The 17967-nt window shown below is 42.0% G+C and overlaps 1 protein-coding gene across 1 annotated transcript in view; it reads left to right on the forward strand.

The window, feature by feature from the left end:
• Positions 1 to 4782: 4782 nt before the first annotated feature.
• Positions 4783 to 17967, forward strand: part of AKT2 (AKT serine/threonine kinase 2) — a 106117-nt gene continuing 92932 nt past the window's right edge. Inside the window, exon 1 of the mRNA XM_077482629.1 lies at positions 4783 to 4930. The gene's annotated coding sequence lies outside the window, so the exon portion shown is untranslated. The remainder of the gene's footprint in view (positions 4931 to 17967) is intronic.

The raw sequence follows: 17967 nt of genomic DNA on the forward strand, positions 1-17967 counted from the left end.
AGCTTGGACAACTGCAGCCAGCAACCCTGCTGGGAAGCCATAGTCCAGTCTGAATAATGCATGATTCCAAACCCGAATTGTCCGGGTGAATCCCAGACAGGTGGCAACCCTAGTGGGAGCGGATACCTGTCAAAACCAGCTACCAGGTACACTGTGCTCAGTGATCTTTGACTTCTCCCATGTTGTTCAGGTAGATCTCCACCTCTTTAACCGCTTCAGATCTGCGCTATAGCCGAAGGACGGCTACAGCGCGGACCTGCTTTGCCGGGACTACGTCTATTGACGTCGTCCCGTGCACGAGCGGCCTGCGCACCCCCTGAGGGGCGCGCATGCCGCGCTCTGTGATCAGAGAGTCTATGAGACTCACCTGATCACGGATCGGAGCAAGGGGTCGATCCTGACCCCTTACCGCGTGATCAGCTGTCAGCCAATGACAGCTGATCATGTGACACAACAGAGCGCGAGGAGAAAAAAAAAAGCCGATCACCGGCGGCCGTGATCGGGACATCAGTCCCAATCACGGCCAAGTCATCAGTGCCCACCTGCCCCCTGCCAGTGCAACCTAATTAAAGTAAAAGTGCCACCCATCAGTACCACCCCTTAGTGCCCATAGTGCCACTCATTAGTGCCCATAGTGCCACCCATCAGTGCCCATAGTGCCACCCATCAGTGCCCACAATCTGCCTCAACAACAGTGCTGTCATCTACCAGTGCCCATCAGTGCCGCCCATCAGTGCCCAGCAGTGCCACCTATCAGAGCCACCTATCAGTGACCATCAGTCCCATCTATCTGTGGTACCTATCCGTGCCCATCCGTGCCACCCATCCGTGCCACCCATCCGTGCCATCTTATCTGTGCCCATCTTTGCCCATCAGTGCCGCCTTATCTGTGCCCACCAGTGTAGCCTATCAGTGCCCACCAGTGCCGCCTCATTAGCGCATTTCAATGAAGGAGAAAAATTACCTGTTTGCAAAATTTTATAACAAACTATTAAACATGATTTTATTTTTTTTTGCATCTTTTTTTGTTTGTTTAGCAAAAAATAAAACTCCCAGCTGTAATTAAATACCACCAAAAGAAAGCTCTATTTGTGGGAAAAAAATGATAAAAATTTCATTTGGGTACGGTGTTGTATGACCGCGCAATTGTCATTCAAAGTGCATCAGCGCTGAAAGCTGAAAATTGGTCTGGGCAGGAGGGGGGTTTAAGTGCCCAGTAAGCAAGTGGTTAAGGTTGCCTACCCCTGATCTAGTTCAGCCAATTAAAAAAATAACGAACTAATAGAAAATGACCATATACACAATCAGATACCCACAGTTGATCCAGAGGAAGGCACAAAACCCTTAAAAAAAACATGCAATTTGCTCCAGGTTTGGGGGGTGGGAAATCCTTCCTGATCCCCCAGGCCCCCAGAAGGCATTTAACCTCTGAATGTTAGTATACAGTTATACTTGTGTATTTAGGAATGCATCCAGCTCTTTTAAAAAAAAAAAATACGATTCCATACTAGCGGATCTGCCTGCTCAGTGGGGGATCTGTTGCCTGATCCCTGCAGAGCAGGTGCATGACAGGTCCGTGTCTGCTCCGCTATGCAAAGTGGACACGGGCACAGCCCCTTCTTCTCTATGGGGGGTGGGATGGAAATTTACTGCATGTCCGTTTCCCTCTGATTGTCATCTGATCTGATCCACTGAACAGATGGCAAAAGTATTGCCATGCATCTGATTTTTAGCGGCCCAGATCAGATCGGATGCCAGCGGGTGTCAGCGGGCACATGTCCGCTGACATCCGCCGCCCCATAGAAATCAATAGGTGGTCCCATCGGGTCCACCTGAAAAAGGAGAGGTTGATCAGTCCACTGATGTGAAAAGGGCCTTACTATGAAGAAGCCTTTCCATATGTGGATCAGCGGTGTCCAGTCCATTAGAGACGCAGGGGCGCTGCCCCCCCCAATCTCCATGCGCCAACTCCTAATCTCCCTGCAGGGCGCTGGACGCATTGATTTCTATGAGTTTATTTTTCTTTTTTGAAGCACATGATTAGGGCCTGAGGCTCTAATTGGCTTCAAAAAGGTTGGGCTCGGGTCGCAGTGCTCTGCGCTCTGAGCCCCACCCACTTGTGATATTAGCGAATCAATATTTGCCGCTGTCTTCTGGCTTCTCCTCTCGGCCAATCAGGACAGGAAGTGGATCTTAAGACCAGATAGGCCAGGGAGAGAATCCGGGGATGCCGGAACCTGGATGGGGTAAGTGCGGACCTGGCGGGGGCGTATGTTTACACCCCCCCCCCCCGAAAATGGAGCATCAGCCCTCACTGATGTGAAGGTTAATTTTCTCATCCTCCAGATGTTAAGAGTGTCCCCTTGTCCTCTATTATGACCTAAAAGTGAAAACTGTCTAAAAAAACTAATTCAGAGAGTAGTGGTTAATGATTCTAAAGCCCCATACACACGGTCGGACTTGTACAAACTTTTCCGTGGACTTTTGTACAAAGTGTGTTGTCCACAAGTTTGTATTGCATACACACGGTCGGACTTTTTGACAACAAACACGAACGTGGTGACGTCACAACGTACGGACGCCACTTCAAAAGAGGACGTTCAATGACTCCAGCGCCACCTTTGGTCAACTTCTGTATTGTAGTCTGATCGTTTGCAATGGTTCTGAGCATGCGTGTTTGTACCTTGTACAAAAGTCCGATGCTTTTGCATACACACGGTCGGACTTTGCTCCATCGGACTTCTGTTGTCAAAAAGTTTGTCCGTTCGCAGAGCCAACAAAAGTCCGATGAAAACAGAAAAAGTTTGTCCGATGGAGCGTACACACAGTCGGATGTTGCTCCAAAACAGCTAATTTGCATGTTTGTTGTCAAAAAGTCCGACCGTGTGTACGGGCCTTTACTCTGAATGGTCTAAGGTTATCAGTGGTGTACCCCAAGGTTCAGTGTTGGGACCCTTACTTTTTAATATCTTTATAAATGATATTGGGTATGGGATAAAAAGTACAATTTCTGTCTTTGCAGATGACACCAAACCATGCGGTGGAATAACGTCCTTACAGGATGTCTCCAATTTACCTCAATGCTCTAATTGGGCAACTAAATTTCAAATGAGTTTTATTGTTGATAAATGTAAAGTTATGCACCTGGGGCCTAAGAATATTCATGCATCATACATACTAGGGGGAGTACAACTGGGGGAATCCATAGTGGAGAAGGATCTGGGGGTTTTGGTAGATCATAAGCTTAATAATAGCATGCAATGTCAAGCTGCGGTTTCCAAATCGAGCAAAGTCCTTTCTTGTATTGAGAGGTATGGACTCCAGAGAGAGAATCATTTTGCCCCTGTACAAATCATTAGTAAGACCTCGTCTAGAGTATGCAGTTCAGTTTTGGGCACCAGTTCTCAAAAAGGATATCAGGGAACTGGAGAAAGTGCAGAGAAGGGCAACTAAACTGATAAGAGGCATGGAGGAGCTCAGCTATGAGCAAAGATTAGAAGAACTGAATTTATTCTCTCTTGAGAAGAGGAGATTAAGGGGGATATGATCAACATGTACAAATACATAAGTGGTCCATATAAAGAACTTGATGTTGAGTTATTCATTTTAAGGCCATCACAGAGGACACTCTTTATGTGTAGAGGAAAAAGATTTAATCTCAAAATACGGAAAGGTTTCTTCACCGTAAGAGCTGTGAAAATGTGGAATAGATTCCCTCCAGAGGTGGTTCTGGCCAGCTCAGTAGATTGCTTTATAAAAGGCCTGGATTATTTCCTAAATGTACATAATATAACTGGGTACTAACATTTATAGGTAAAGTTGATCCAGGGAAAATCCGATTGCCTCTTGGGGGAATCAAATGAGGTTTATTGTTGATGTACAATGCTTTGCAAAAGTATTCATACCCCTTGAAATTTTCCACATTTTGTCATGTTACAACTAAAAATGTAAATGTATTTTATGTGATAGACCAACACAAAGTGGCACATAATTGTGAAGTGGAAAGAAAATGATAAATGATTTTCAATTTTTTTTGCAAATAAATATCTGAAAAGCGTGCCATGCATTTGTATTTGGCCCCCTTTACTCTGATGCTCCATCTAGTGGCCATAATGTGGTATTCTCAAGATTCACACATTCAACAATGTAGAGAAAATAGCCTAATAACATTCGATTTTTCCCCTATATGCACAGAACGAATGTACATTTCATGGAATGAACACCTCTACAATTTATAAATACACCCCTTAGGGCTTAGTGTGGTAGATCCAAAATAGGGAACTCCCATGGACCAGCGAATGTATGCAATGCTAATAAGCCATTGGCTGTAAAAAGAAAAGCATTTTTTAGGATCACCTGTACACAACCTAAACATGTCTGACGTACAGAGGACAAGTGTATGAAATAAATATACTAGAGCGCCCTTCCCTCCCCCAGAAGAGAGCTTTGGGATAAGAAAACATTTTGTAGGCGTGAATTCCCGATGACAAGTAGGGATGGGGTAGACCTGTTGGGTTTTATCTGTCATCAGACTCCTCTTGCTCTTAGTGGAGCTGACCTTGTACAGCTCAGCCATGACTTTAATTTCCAGTAGAGTCGCCTGACAGCCCCGGAGTGTCGGGTCCTTCGTCCTGATTGTAGACATGTAAATGACACGCTCAGTTAAGGAAAAAGAAAACATGTTTATGGAACAGGGTGAGAGTGATCATCCCATCAGATCGGATAAACACACACACAGGCGTGCGCACACCCCTCTCTCCTCCCTCTCTGCATAGAACAGGTGTTTATTACAGCCTGCACTCCCTACACCTGCCAACTGGCATCAGCTCTCCCAGCAACGCAGCACCACTTACTCAGGTGACCACTGCCCAGAAAAGCCCGGCTGGGGGGACGTGGACCCGGGAAGGGGGGGGACATTCAGCACAAAAAGGTAAGAATATTCATGGCTGCTACTATTCTGGGATGGGCGGTCTAGGCTGTGTCATATGCTTGCTCTCCCACTCAGTCCAATTCACAACTAATCCGAGATGTCTCATCGGGTCCGGGCACAAATGGCAGCAGACAACTTCCTTTCTCACTGAAATTTTAAAGTGACACAAAAAATAAAAAAATAAAAGGGAATTTGGATTCATACTCGAATACTTCTGTTTAAAAAAAGAAAAAAACTTTTTTTTTTTCAGAAATTGTCGAGTATAAATCCAAATTCTTTTTCTTTTTTTTTTTTTAAACAAAGAAAGAAGAATTTGGATTTATACGTGACTATTTCTGTAAAAAAAAAAGTGTAATTGTCGAGTGTGAAACCAAATTTTTTATGTTTATTTTTTTTTAAACAAACAAAGAATTTGGATTCACACTCAACTTTTACACTTTTTTTTTTTTTAAACAGAACTAGTCGAGTATAAATCCAAATTCTTCTTCTTTCATTTTTAAACAAAGAAAGAAGAATTTGGATTTATACGTGACTATTTCTGTAAAAAAAAAGTGTAATTGTCAAGTGTGAATCCAAATTTTTTATCTTTATTTTATTTTTTTAAACAAACAAAGAATTTGGATTCACACTCGACTTTTACACTTGTTTTTTTTAAACAGAATTAGTCGAGTATAAATCCAAATTCTTCTTCTTTTATTTTTAAACAAAGAAAGAAGAATTTGGATTCACACGTGACTATTTCTGTAAAAAAAAGTGTAATTGTCGAGTGTGAATCCAAATTATTTTTTTTTTTTTTAAACAAACAAAGAATTTGGATTCACACTCGACTTTTACACTTTTTTTTTTTTGTTTAAACAGAATTAGTCGAGTATATATCCAAATTATTCTTCTTTTTTTTTTAAACAAAGAATTTGGATTCACACTCGACTATTACACTTTTTTTTTTTTAACAGAAATAGTCGAGTATGAATCCAAATTTTTCTTTCTTTTTGTTTTAAACAAAGAAAGAAGAATTTGGATTCATACTCGACTATTTCTGTAAAAAAATAAAAATAAAACAAAATGTGTAATTGTCTAGTGTGAATCCTTTTTTTTTTTTTTTTTTAACAAACAAAGAATTTGGATTCACACTCGACTATTACACTTTTTATTTAAATTTTTTTAACAGAAATAGTCCAGTATGAATCCAAATTTGTCTTTCTTTCTTTTTTTAAACAAGGAAAGAAGAATTTGGATTCATACTCGACTATTTCTGTAAAAAAAAAAAAAAAAAAAAAGCGTAATTGTCAAGTGTGAATCCAAATTTTTTGTTTTAAAAAAAAGAAAAAGAATTTGTATTCACACTCGACTATTACACTTTATTTTTTATTTTTTTTATTTTTTTACAGAAATAGTTGCGTATGAAGCCAAATACTTATTTTTATTTTTAACCACTTAAGCCCCGGACCAATTGTCCGCCTAAGGACCAGAGGTCTTTTTACAATTTCGCACTGCACTGCTTTAACTGGTAATTGCGCAGTCATGCAATGTTGTACCCAAACGAAATTTGCGTCCTTTTCTTCCCACAAATAGAGCTTTCTTTTGATGGTATTTGATTGCCTCTGCGATATTTATTTTTTACGATATAAAAGGAAAAAGACTGAAAATGTAAAAAAAAAAAGATATTTTCTACTTTTTGTTAAAAGAAAAATCGAATAAACTAAATTTTAGTCATACATTTAGGCCAAAATGTATGTCTTTAGTAAAAAAAATGTCAATAAGCGTATATTTATTGGTTTGCGCAAAAGTTATAGCGTCTACAAACTAGAGTACATTTTCTGGAATTTACATAGCTTTTAATTTATGACTGCCTATCTAATTTTTGAGGTGCTAAAATGGCAGGGCAGTACAACCCCCCCCCCCCCCAATGACCCCATTTTGGAAAGTAGACACCCCAAGGAAATTGCTGAGGGGCATGTTGAGCCCATTGAATATATTTTTTTGTCCCAAGTGATTGAATAATGACACAAAAAAAAAAGTTTACAAAAAGTTGTCACTAAATGATATATTGCTCACACATGCCATAGTTATATGTGGAATTGCACCCCAAAATATATTCTACTGCTTCTCCTTAGTACGGGGATATCACATATGTGGGACTTTTTTGGAGCCTAGCTGCGTATGGCACCCCGAAAACCAATCACTGCCTTCAGGATTTCTAAGGGTGCAAATTTTTGATTTCACTCCTCACTACCTATGACAGTTTTGAAGGCCATAAAATGCCAAAATAGCACAAAACCCCCCCCCCCAAAAGACCCCATTTTGGAAAGTAGACACCCCAAGCTATTTACTGAGAGGCTTATTTGATCCATGAACTATTTTATATTTTGCCACAAGTTGCAGGAATATTAAAATTTTTATTTTTTATTTTTTTTGCACAAATGATATATTGCTCACACATGCTATGGGCATAAGTGAAATTACACCCCAAAATAAATTCTGCTGCTTCTCCTGAGTATGGGGATACCACATGTGGGGGACTTTTTGGGAGCCTAGCCACGTACAGGACCCCGAAAACCAAGCACTGCCTTCAGGATTTAAATATAAAACGCTACCAAAAAAACTGTTAACGATCGCAGGGATAAGGCCTGACTCTGCGATCGCTGCAGTTATGTGTTTAGTGTTTTGTAAGTGACAGTGATCGATCGATACTGCACTTGGATGGGCTGGGCAGAGGGGCAAAACGCAGGTGCTAGCAGGTATCTGGGCTGATCCCGCTAACAATGCGTTTTTTTTAAACCCTAAACTGCTGGGGACGCTAGTATAGATCTGATCAGATCAGATATTGATCTGTTCAGATTCTATACCACTACGGGAGGTGTATGCTTTGCACGTGGGTGTTAGCGATACTGGCACTAACCTAGCGCTGCCTGGGGCGACGCAGACCCTGACCCTAAAACCTAATTGATATCACCCGCCGGGTGATCAGGGGGTTAAACCTTTATTGAGTAATGAATGGTGGGTACCCTGATGCTATAAAAAGCAAACTATCTAACCAGAGTCACCCGTAACACTTATATGGTGATCACTGGTGAAAGGGTTAACTAGGGGCAATCAGGGGGTTAAAATCTTTATTAGGTAGTATATGGGGGTCCCTGACGCTATATAAAAACCTGACGGGGAACCTAAATAACTAACTGGCTAACTAGCGTAACCAGTGGCACTTATAAGGTGATCGCTGGTGAAAGGGTTAACTCTAGGGGCAATCAGGGGATTTGTGTACCTATGTGTACCTACATGTCAGTGTAGTGTTTGGTGCACTTAAGACATCACTTCCTCCCTGCCTGTGTTTACACTACACAGGTGGGGGAAGCTTCTCATTCGCCAGGAGCGATCGAGAGGGGATGGCCAGAAACCAACGGCCATCCCATCATCCCGGATCGCTCCTGAAGCGAAACGGACTGCCGCAGCCAGTGGGAGGGGGTCCGATCGGACCCCCCACCCGCTGGAAGGCAAGCACATACATGTACGTGCTTGTGTTTGTCGGTGCCATTGTGCCGACATACATTGCCATGCGGCGGTCCTTAAGTGGTTAAACAAAGACTTTGGATTCACACTCGACTATTACACTTTTTTTTTTTAACAGAAATAGTTGAGCATGAATCAGCATTCTTCTTTCTTTCTTTTTTTTTTTTAACCAAAGAAAGAAGAATTTGGATTCATACTCGACTATTTCTGTAAAAAAAATGTAATAAAAAATGTAATCGTCGAGTGTGAATCCAAATTCTTTTGTTTGTTAAAAAAAAAAAAAAAAATTTGGATTCATACTTGACTATTTATGTAAGGCTCCATTCACACCTGAGCGATCCAAATCCTGGGCGCAATTGTCACAATTGACGTGGGATAAATCTCAACGCACAATGCTGCCACTCAAAATAATCTCCTGCATTGCGATTTGCTGCAATTGCAGTGCGGTTTATGGAGGAAAAATCATGGCACGATTGGGGTTCCATTAAGAAGTAATGGCTTTGCACAAGCACACTGTGATTTTCCAAAAATTTTAATTATTTAATGATTTTGATTGCTCAAGTGTGAAAGGAGCCTCAAAGAAAAAAGTAATAGTCACGTTTTTGTTTACAGAAATAGTCCGGTATGAATCCAAATTCTTCTTCCCCCCTTTTTCTTTTTCTAAACAAAAAATTTGGATTCATAATCGACTATGCCTTTTTTTTATTTTTATTTTTTTTTACAGAAATATTCAAGTATGAGCCAAATTCTTTTTAAAAAAAGAATTTAGATTCATACTTGGCCATTTCTTTTTTTTTAACAGAAGTAGTCGGGTATGAATCCTAAACCCTTCTTTTTTTGGGTGGCTACGTCCGTTCTTCATGGCCCACCCTATATGTAAAAACGCAGCCCCCTCTCACTCATGAGATGGACTAGAGCAGTTACATAGTTGTCCGCAAATACAGAGATTGAACTGATTATCTCTGTATTTGCGGACGACTATGTAACTGCTCTGCAATGGTCTCCAAACTGTGGCCTGGGGGCCAGATACTGCCCTTTGCTTGCTTTTATCTGGCCCTTGGTGCACTATTTCATCCACTGTTACCAACAATGGAGCATAATCCCCAATACCAATAATCGGGCAAAATTCCTCCCAATGACACCAAGGATATGGCACAATGCTTACCAATGACGCCAAGGATAGGGCACAATGCCCACCAATAACGCCAAGGATAGGGCACAATGCCTACCAATGACGCTAAGGATAGGGCACAATGCCTACCAATGACACCAAGGATAGGGCACAATGCCTGCCAATGACACCAAGGTTAGGGCACAATGCCTACCAATGACACCAAGGATAGGGCACAATGCCTACCAATGACGCCAAGGATAGGGCACAATGCCTACCAATGACACCAAAGATAGGGCACAATTCCTAATAATGACACTAAGGATAGGGCACAATGCCTACCAGTGACACCAAGGATAGGGCACAATTCCTACCAATGACACCAAGGATGGGGCACAATTCCTACCAATGACAACAAAGATGGGGCATTGTATTTTTCCACTGACATTGGGACATTTTCTACTCCCAATGGCCACAGTCCGGCCCCCAAGAGTCTTGAGGATGGTAAACTGGCACTTTGTTTATAAAGTTTGGAGACCCCTGGACTATAGATTGTGGGATTTATAGTGTGCACAGAACAGTACAGATGACCACAACGAACGTACACTGATCGTTTCAAACAATGGGAAGCCGGGGGGAAGAGGTTTGGGAGCTCATGAGGGATGTTAGAAGGCAAAAAAATACAGTAATTATTTGATGATAAATAGATTACAGGGCCACTAAGTGAATGTGTATGGATTATTTTTGGAGAATAAAGGCCTGTTAACACCCATAGCTCCCAACTGTCCCTAATTACGAGGGACTGTCCCTGATTTGGAACAATGTCCCTCTGTCCCTCTTTCCGCCTCATTTGTCCCTCATTTTGGTCTGATCTATATAGTTGTATATAAAATGCACTTTTTATCTTTTAAAAAGTGTTTTCCAGCACCAAACCTTTCATCTAATTTCTAAATGACTGCATATGTAGATTTTAAAAAAAACAGTATAAAGGAATAGTAGTGGTAAATAAAAAATAAAAAAACCCAAACAAAATTGATGTCTTTTTTTCCCCACAAATAGAGATTTTTTTTGGTGGTATTTGATCACCTCTGCAATTTTTATTTTTTGCGCTATAAACAAAAAAAAGGTACAATTTTTGGAAAAAAAATTTTTTTGGGGAAAAAAAGCATTTTTTTTCCACAGTTTAGGCCGTTGCGTATTCTTCTAAATATTTTTGGTAGTAAAAATCACAATAAGCGTATATATTGATTGGTTTGCGCAAAAGTTATAGTGTCTATAAAATAGGGGATAGATTTATGGCATTTCGGTCGGTCACCATTAGGGCACATAGCAATCAATTGTGTTCTATGGGGGTTATTTACGAAAGGCAACTCCACTTTGGAAGTGCAGTCGCTGTAAATCTAAGGGGAAGATCTGAAATGAGGGGAAGCTCTGTTGATTTTATCATCCAATCATGTGCAAGCTAAAATGCTGTTTTTTATTTTCCTTGCTTGTCCCCCTCGGATCTACAGCGACTTTACTTCCAAGTGCACTTGCAGTGCAAAGTGGATTTTCCTTTAGTAAATAACCTCCGATGCATCCTTATCACACTTCAATGCAGCCCGGAGGTGTGAGTTTGCATGCAGGAAGGCACCGCATGTCATCGCACAGCAGCGCAACGCATCATGCTGCTTTATTACTTTTATCACTTTGTGATGTCTGAAATGTGCATCACACCGCCTGCTCGACGCAGTTTGCTGCAGCCAAAATGCACAGCTGCGCACACTAAACTGCTCCGGTGCGGATGGACCTGGTTCACACCTATGCAGGTTGCAGTTTGCATATTCCAGGTGCATTTTGCATTTTTCAATACACGTTTTTGATCCATTAAAGTCTATGGAACCAAAAACCAGAAAAAACTCCCTGGCCCTTTCCATAAAATGCACAGATGTGAACATGACCCATAGGAAAGCATGTTACATGGACTGTAGTGTGTTTCTGCAAAACTGAAAATGCACTAAAACACGCATAGATGGGAACCAGGCCTTAGACCCCATTAGGCTGGATTCACACTGATGCATTTTTAATGCTTTTTGCATTTTGCAGATTTGCACTAAAGAACGTGTCCCATAGGAAACCATGGTAAATGGACGGTAGTGCAAATCTGCAAAATGCAAAAAGCACTAAAAATGCATAGGTGTGAATCCAGCCTTACACTTGAGTGTATTGGAACTGTGGCAAAATGTGGGATACTCTTGCATTGCCATTATTTCTTAATGGCATCCCAAACACGGTGCGATTTTGCGCACGGAAATGTGTATAATTATACGAAAATGCATGATGCCAAACACGCCTGGCTCAGTGCCAAAATTTTACACATGAGCTTCTTTGGTGTGTTTTTGAATTGGAGGGAGGCCCATTCAAAATGAATGATGATGCCTCAAAAAGGCGCATAAAACGCGACGTGGCATCACCGTTAGGTTCACCACTTTTTCTTCAAACCAAACCCGAACACAGCAAAAATATTTTTTTTAGTATACAATATAGGATTGTAACAAACCTGGGACACCTTTGAGCGCTCCAAAGAGAATAGTAATGTGGCGTGCAAAGTGTCCCCTCCCCCTCCTGCCAGGCCCTGTTCTGCCTTTACTGTTCGAATATTGCGTTCAGGTTTCAGGCGGACTGAAACCCGGACGCATGATTCAAAACCCGAACTGTCCTGGTAAATCCCAGACAGGTGGAAACTAGACATGTGCGGTTTGTTTCATTCCGAATTGAAATTCGGACAAATTTTTCGTTATTCGGAAATATGGATGTATCTGAATTACCAAATTACAATAGTAACAAATTTAAATGAATCCAAAATAACAAACCAAAATTTGGACGAAATTTGATTTGAATTCAAAAACAAATTCTAATCGAATTTAAAAACAAATTTGAATCTAAATCAAATTTGAAAAATTTTGAAAACAATTTTCGAAAAAACGAATACAATAAAATAAGGTATAAAATAATAAAGCAATAGATTAAAAATGAAAGAATAGTAAAGAATAGAAAAGAATTTAATAGAATAGAATAAAATATGACTGTCTTCTTAAATTAGAATAGAATAGATTAGAAAATAATTCAAAACAATGGAATCCAAAATAACACAAAATAAGAGAATATAAAATAAGAGAATAGAAAAACAATAGAATAGATGAAAATATAAAGAATATAACCAGCTTCAGAAATTAGAATTTCGAATAGAATGAATTTGAATAGAACAGATTAGAACAGAAAATAATAGAAAGGAATAGAATAGAAAATAGAGCTGTACAATTAATCATTAAGAATCGTTATCGCAATTTATTCCCCCTTGCGATCTTGACAAAGTATTTTCCTGATTCTTTCTATGCAGAAAATTCTCTGCTCAACAGCTGCCAAAATAAAAAAATAAAAAATAAAACGTCAGTCTGCCAAGTATCACAACATTCTTCAGCTGGGGAATTAAGTGTAAACATTGTAACGATCTGTCCTTTAGATCAAATGAATACAATCCTGTGTGTAACTGAGGGAAGTTAAAACTTAAACACTAAGGCCCCTTTCACACTGACGTCCCGTTCAGATCCGCCTGTCAGTTTTTCAGGCAGACCTGAACGGGTGCTCCATAGAGCTCTATGGAGCGTCGGATGTCAGCGGTGACATGTCCGCTGACATCCGACCCGCTCCGATCCGAAAAAGTGTAACGGAGGAAAAAGCTATTTTTCCATCCGTTTGCGGATCGGATCGGGTGACGACGGGCACTGCGGTCCGTCGTCATCCGATCTCCCATAGGGGAGAGCGCCACTGTGACAGGTCCGTCCCTGCGCAGTGTGCAGAGACAGACCTGTCATCTTCCTGCTCAGCGGGGATCGACAGAGTGATCCCCGCTGAGCAAACGGATATCCACGGGGCGGATCAGAACTGATCTGCCCCGTGTGAAAGGACCCTAAACCTTTTTCTGACATTTGTTGGTTTCAAGTTAAAATCATAAATTTTTTAATTTTTGCTAGAAAATTATTACTTAGAATCCCCAAACATTATATATATATATATATATATATATATATATATATATATATATATATATATATACACATATATATATATTTTTTTTTTTTAGCAGAGACCCTCAAGAATAAAATGGCGGTTGTTGCAATATTATATGTCACACTGTATTTGCGCAGCAGTCTTTCAAATGCTATTTTTTTGGAAAAAAAGACACTTTAATGAGTTAAAAAAAAAAATTAAAACAGTAAAGTTAGCCCAATTTTTTTTTTTTTTCTTTGTATAATCTGAAAGATGTTACACCGTGAGAATCATGAGAGAATCGTGATTGTTATTCCAAGCAAAAAAATCGTGATTCTTATTTTGCCCAGAATTGTGCAGCTCTAAATAGAAAATAAGAGAATAGAAAAGAAATTGAAAAACAATTAATATAGCATAAAATAAAATAGAATATAACCGTAATATTCTTTCTATATTATCTTATTATATTCTATTGATTTTCTATTCTATTCTCTTATTTTATATTCTATTTAAATTTTTTTTGTTTTAATCTATTTTGTTATAATTTTCGTATTGTCAGACAGTCAGTAACAATAGCCTAATGCATCAGCTGCATTCAAATGGAAAAAAAAAAATCGAATTTGAATGCATTTTCAAATTCGAATACCGATTCGATTTAAAAAAAAAAAATTCTTATGCAGTCAGATCTTGTTTCGAATGCGGTTGAACTTTTTGAATTTGAATACGAAACTAGCTAAACAAATTTCGAAAAACAACTGAAACGAATGTAACGAATTTAATAAAATAAATTTATGAGATATCAAAAACTAAACAATTTTTTTTTCGTCCTGCCCATGTCTAGTAGCAACCCTAAGCGTCCTTCAGGCATGAGCACAGCCTTAAGTGGGGTACACACTATAGGAAAATCAGGCGAACGATCGCACTATAGAATAATCAGGCGAACGATCACACTATAGGAAAATCAGGGGAACGATCGCTCTATAGGAAAATCAGGCGAACGATCGCACTATAGGAAAATCAGGCGAACTGATGAATGAATGAATGAATGAAATACTTGTATAGCACACAAGGCGAACTGAATCGCCTCTAATGAAAATGAATGAAAATTTGTACAAAAATTCTCACATTTTTTGTTGTTGTTTAGTGTTTCAGATCATGCGCAGTCTTTCTTTTCTTATTTTTCTTGTATAAAATTGAATAATAAAACGGTACACATTAAACGAAAATCGTACGTTCTGTTGCCTTACGAGAAAAAAAATACAATTTACATACGCAAATTCGGAATCGGCTGTCGAAAGTTGTATATACACTATATGAAAATTCTTTGAACAAAAATGTTTGCCCAATTTTCTTATAATGTGTACGAGCCTTTAGAGCAGGGGTCTCAAACTGGCGGCCCTCCAGCTGTTGCGAAACCACAAGTCCCATCATGCCTCTGCCTGTGGGAGTCATGCTTGTAACTGTCAGCCTTGCAATGCCTCATGGGACTTGTAGTTCTGCAACAGCTGGAAGGCCGCCAGTTTGAGGTATATGTTATGCCCCATACACACGGTCGGAAATTCTGACGGAAAAAGTCCAATCGGATTATGTTGTCGGAAAATCCGATCGTGTGTGGGCTCTATCTGACTTTTTCTGTCAGAATTTCCGACGGAAAAAGTTTGAGAGCTGGATCTAAAATTTTCCGACAACAAAATCCGATCTGACTTTTTCCGATCGTGTGTAGAGAATTCCGACGCACAAAGAAAAATTTTGGAGACGAAAGCTATTGGCTACTGGCCTCTACGTAGTCCCGTTGTACTTGATTTATGTCACCTTGTTCCGAGCAATCGGATTTTCCGACAATTTTGTGCGACCGTGTGTATTCAAGACAAGTTTCGGCCAAAATCCGTCAGAAAAAATCACAGTGGCTGCATTTGACGGGCACAGTGGCTGCGTTTGACGGGCACAAGGGCTGCGTTTGATGGGCACAAGGGCTGCGTTTGATGGGCAAGGGCTGCGTTTGGCACAGTGGCTGCGTTTGATGGGCAAGGGCTGTGTTTGGCACAGTGGCTGCGTTTGACGGACACAGTGGCTGTGTTTAAGGGCACAGTGGCTGCATTTGAGGGCACAGTGGCTGCATTTTGAGGGCACAGTGGCTGCATTTGATGGCACAGTGGCTGCATTTGATGGCACAGTGGCTGCATTTGAGGGCACAGTGGCTGCATTTGACGGGCACAGTGGCTGCGTTTGACGGGCACAGTGGCTGCGTTTGACGGGCACAGTGGCTGCGTTTGATGGGCACAAGGGCTGCGTTTGATGGGCAAGGGCTGCGTTTGGCACAGTGGCTGCGTTTGACGGGCACAGTGACTGCATTTGATGGGCAAGGGTTGCATTTGACGGGCACAGTGGCTGCGTTTGAGGGCACAAGGGCTGCGTTTGACAGGCACAGTGGCTGCGTTTGACGGGCACAGTGGCTGCGTTTGATGGGCACAGTGGCTGCGTTTGACGGGCACAATAATTTCATACCAGCCCCATAGCATTATTATACCAGCCCAGCAGCATAACGTCATTATTTTCTTGTTCATAAAAGAGAAAACCAAACATTTTAAAGCGTATTTCAAAAGTGCATTATATATACTTAGGACACAGTGGCTGCATTTGAGGGCACAGTGGCTGCGTTTGATGGGCACAGTGGCTGCATTTGATGGGCACATTGGCTGCGTTTGAGGGCACAGTGGCTGCATTTGATGGGCACAGTGGCTGCGTTTGACGGGCACAGTGGTTGCGTTTGAGGGCACAGTGGCTGCGTTTGACGGACATAGTGCCTGAGTTTGACGGGCACAGTGACTGCGTTTAATGGCGCAAGGGCTGCATTTGATGGCACAAGGGCCTGCATTTGATGGCACAAGGGCTGTGTTTGAGGGCACAGTGGCTGCGTTTGATGGGCAAGGGCTGCGTTTGGCACAGTGGCTGCGTTTGACGGGCACAGTGGCTGCATTTGATGGCGCAAGGGCTGCGTTTGACGGGCACAGTGGCTGCGTATGACGGCGCAAGGGCTGCGTTTGATGGGCAAGGGCTGCGTTTGGCAGAGTGGCTGCGTTTGAGGGCACAGTGGCTGCATTTGATGGGCAAGGGCTGCGTTTGGCACAGTGGCTGCGTTGGACGGGCACAGTGGCTGCGTTTGAGGGCACAGTGGCTGTGTTTGATGGGCAAGGGCTGCGTTTGGCACAGTGGCTGCGTTTGACAGGCCCAGTGGCTGCGCTTGAGGGCACAGTGGCTGTGGTTGATGGGTACAGTGGTGGCAATTTATGGGCACAGTGAGGCTGCAATTGATGTTTTATTTATTTATTTTTTTCAGTTTGTGCCCCCCCCCCCAAAAAAACTGCGTTTGGCACAGTGGCTGCGTTTGACGGGCACAGTGGCTGTGTTTAAGGGCACAGAGGCTGCATTTGAGGGCACAGTGGCTGCATTTGATGGCACAGTGGCTGCATTAGAGGGCACAGTGGCTGCATTTGACGGGCACAGTGGCTGCATTTGACGGGCACAGTGGCTGCGTTTGATGGGCACAAGGGCTGCGTTTGATGGGCAAGGGCTGCGTTTGGCACAGTGGCTGCGTTTGATGGGCAAGGGCTGCGTTTGGCACAGTGGCTGCGTTTGACGGGCACAGTGGCTGTGTTTAAGGGCACAGTGGCTGCATTTGAGGGCACAGTGGCTGCATTTGGAGGGCACAGTGGCTGCATTTGAGGGCACAGTGGCTGCATTTGAGGGCACAGTGGCTGCATTTGACGGGCACAGTGGCTGCGTTTGACGGGCACAGTGGCTGTGTTTGATGGGCAAGGGCTGCGTTTGGCACAGTGGCTGCGTTTGAGAGCACAGTGGCTGCGTTTGATGGGCAAGGGCTGCGTTTGGCACAGTGGCTGCGTTTGACGGGCACAGTGACTGCATTTGAGGGAACAAGGGCTACGTTTGACAGGCACAGTGGCTGCGTTTGACGGGCACAGTGGCTGCGTTTGACGGGCACAGTGGCTGCGTTTGATGGGCAAGGGCTGCGTTTGGCACAGTGGCTGCGTTTGATGGGCACAGTGGCTGCGTTTGATGGGTACAGTGGTGGCAATTTAGAGAGAGAGAGAGAGACAGAGAGATGCAGAGACAGAGACAGACATACAGAGAGATACAGAGACAGAGAGAGACAGAGAGATACAGACATACAGAGAGAGACAGAGACCTCGAGGATACCTTAATTATTCTGATCCACGGGCGGCCGTCCTCCTATTCTCTTCTTGCAGTCTAGTCCATTAAGTCCCCCAAAAAATCTTTTCTCCCATCTTACTGAAAAGTGTGTCCATGTACAGTATATTATGCACTCAATACTTGGTCAGGGCTCCTTTTGCATGAATTGCTGTATCAATGC

Source organism: Lithobates pipiens, unplaced genomic scaffold, assembly GCF_037356315.1.
Source record: "Lithobates pipiens isolate NorthernLeopardFrog02 unplaced genomic scaffold, aLitPip1_a1.2 Scaffold_1, whole genome shotgun sequence".
Classification (NCBI taxonomy): Eukaryota; Metazoa; Chordata; class Amphibia; order Anura; family Ranidae; genus Lithobates; species Lithobates pipiens.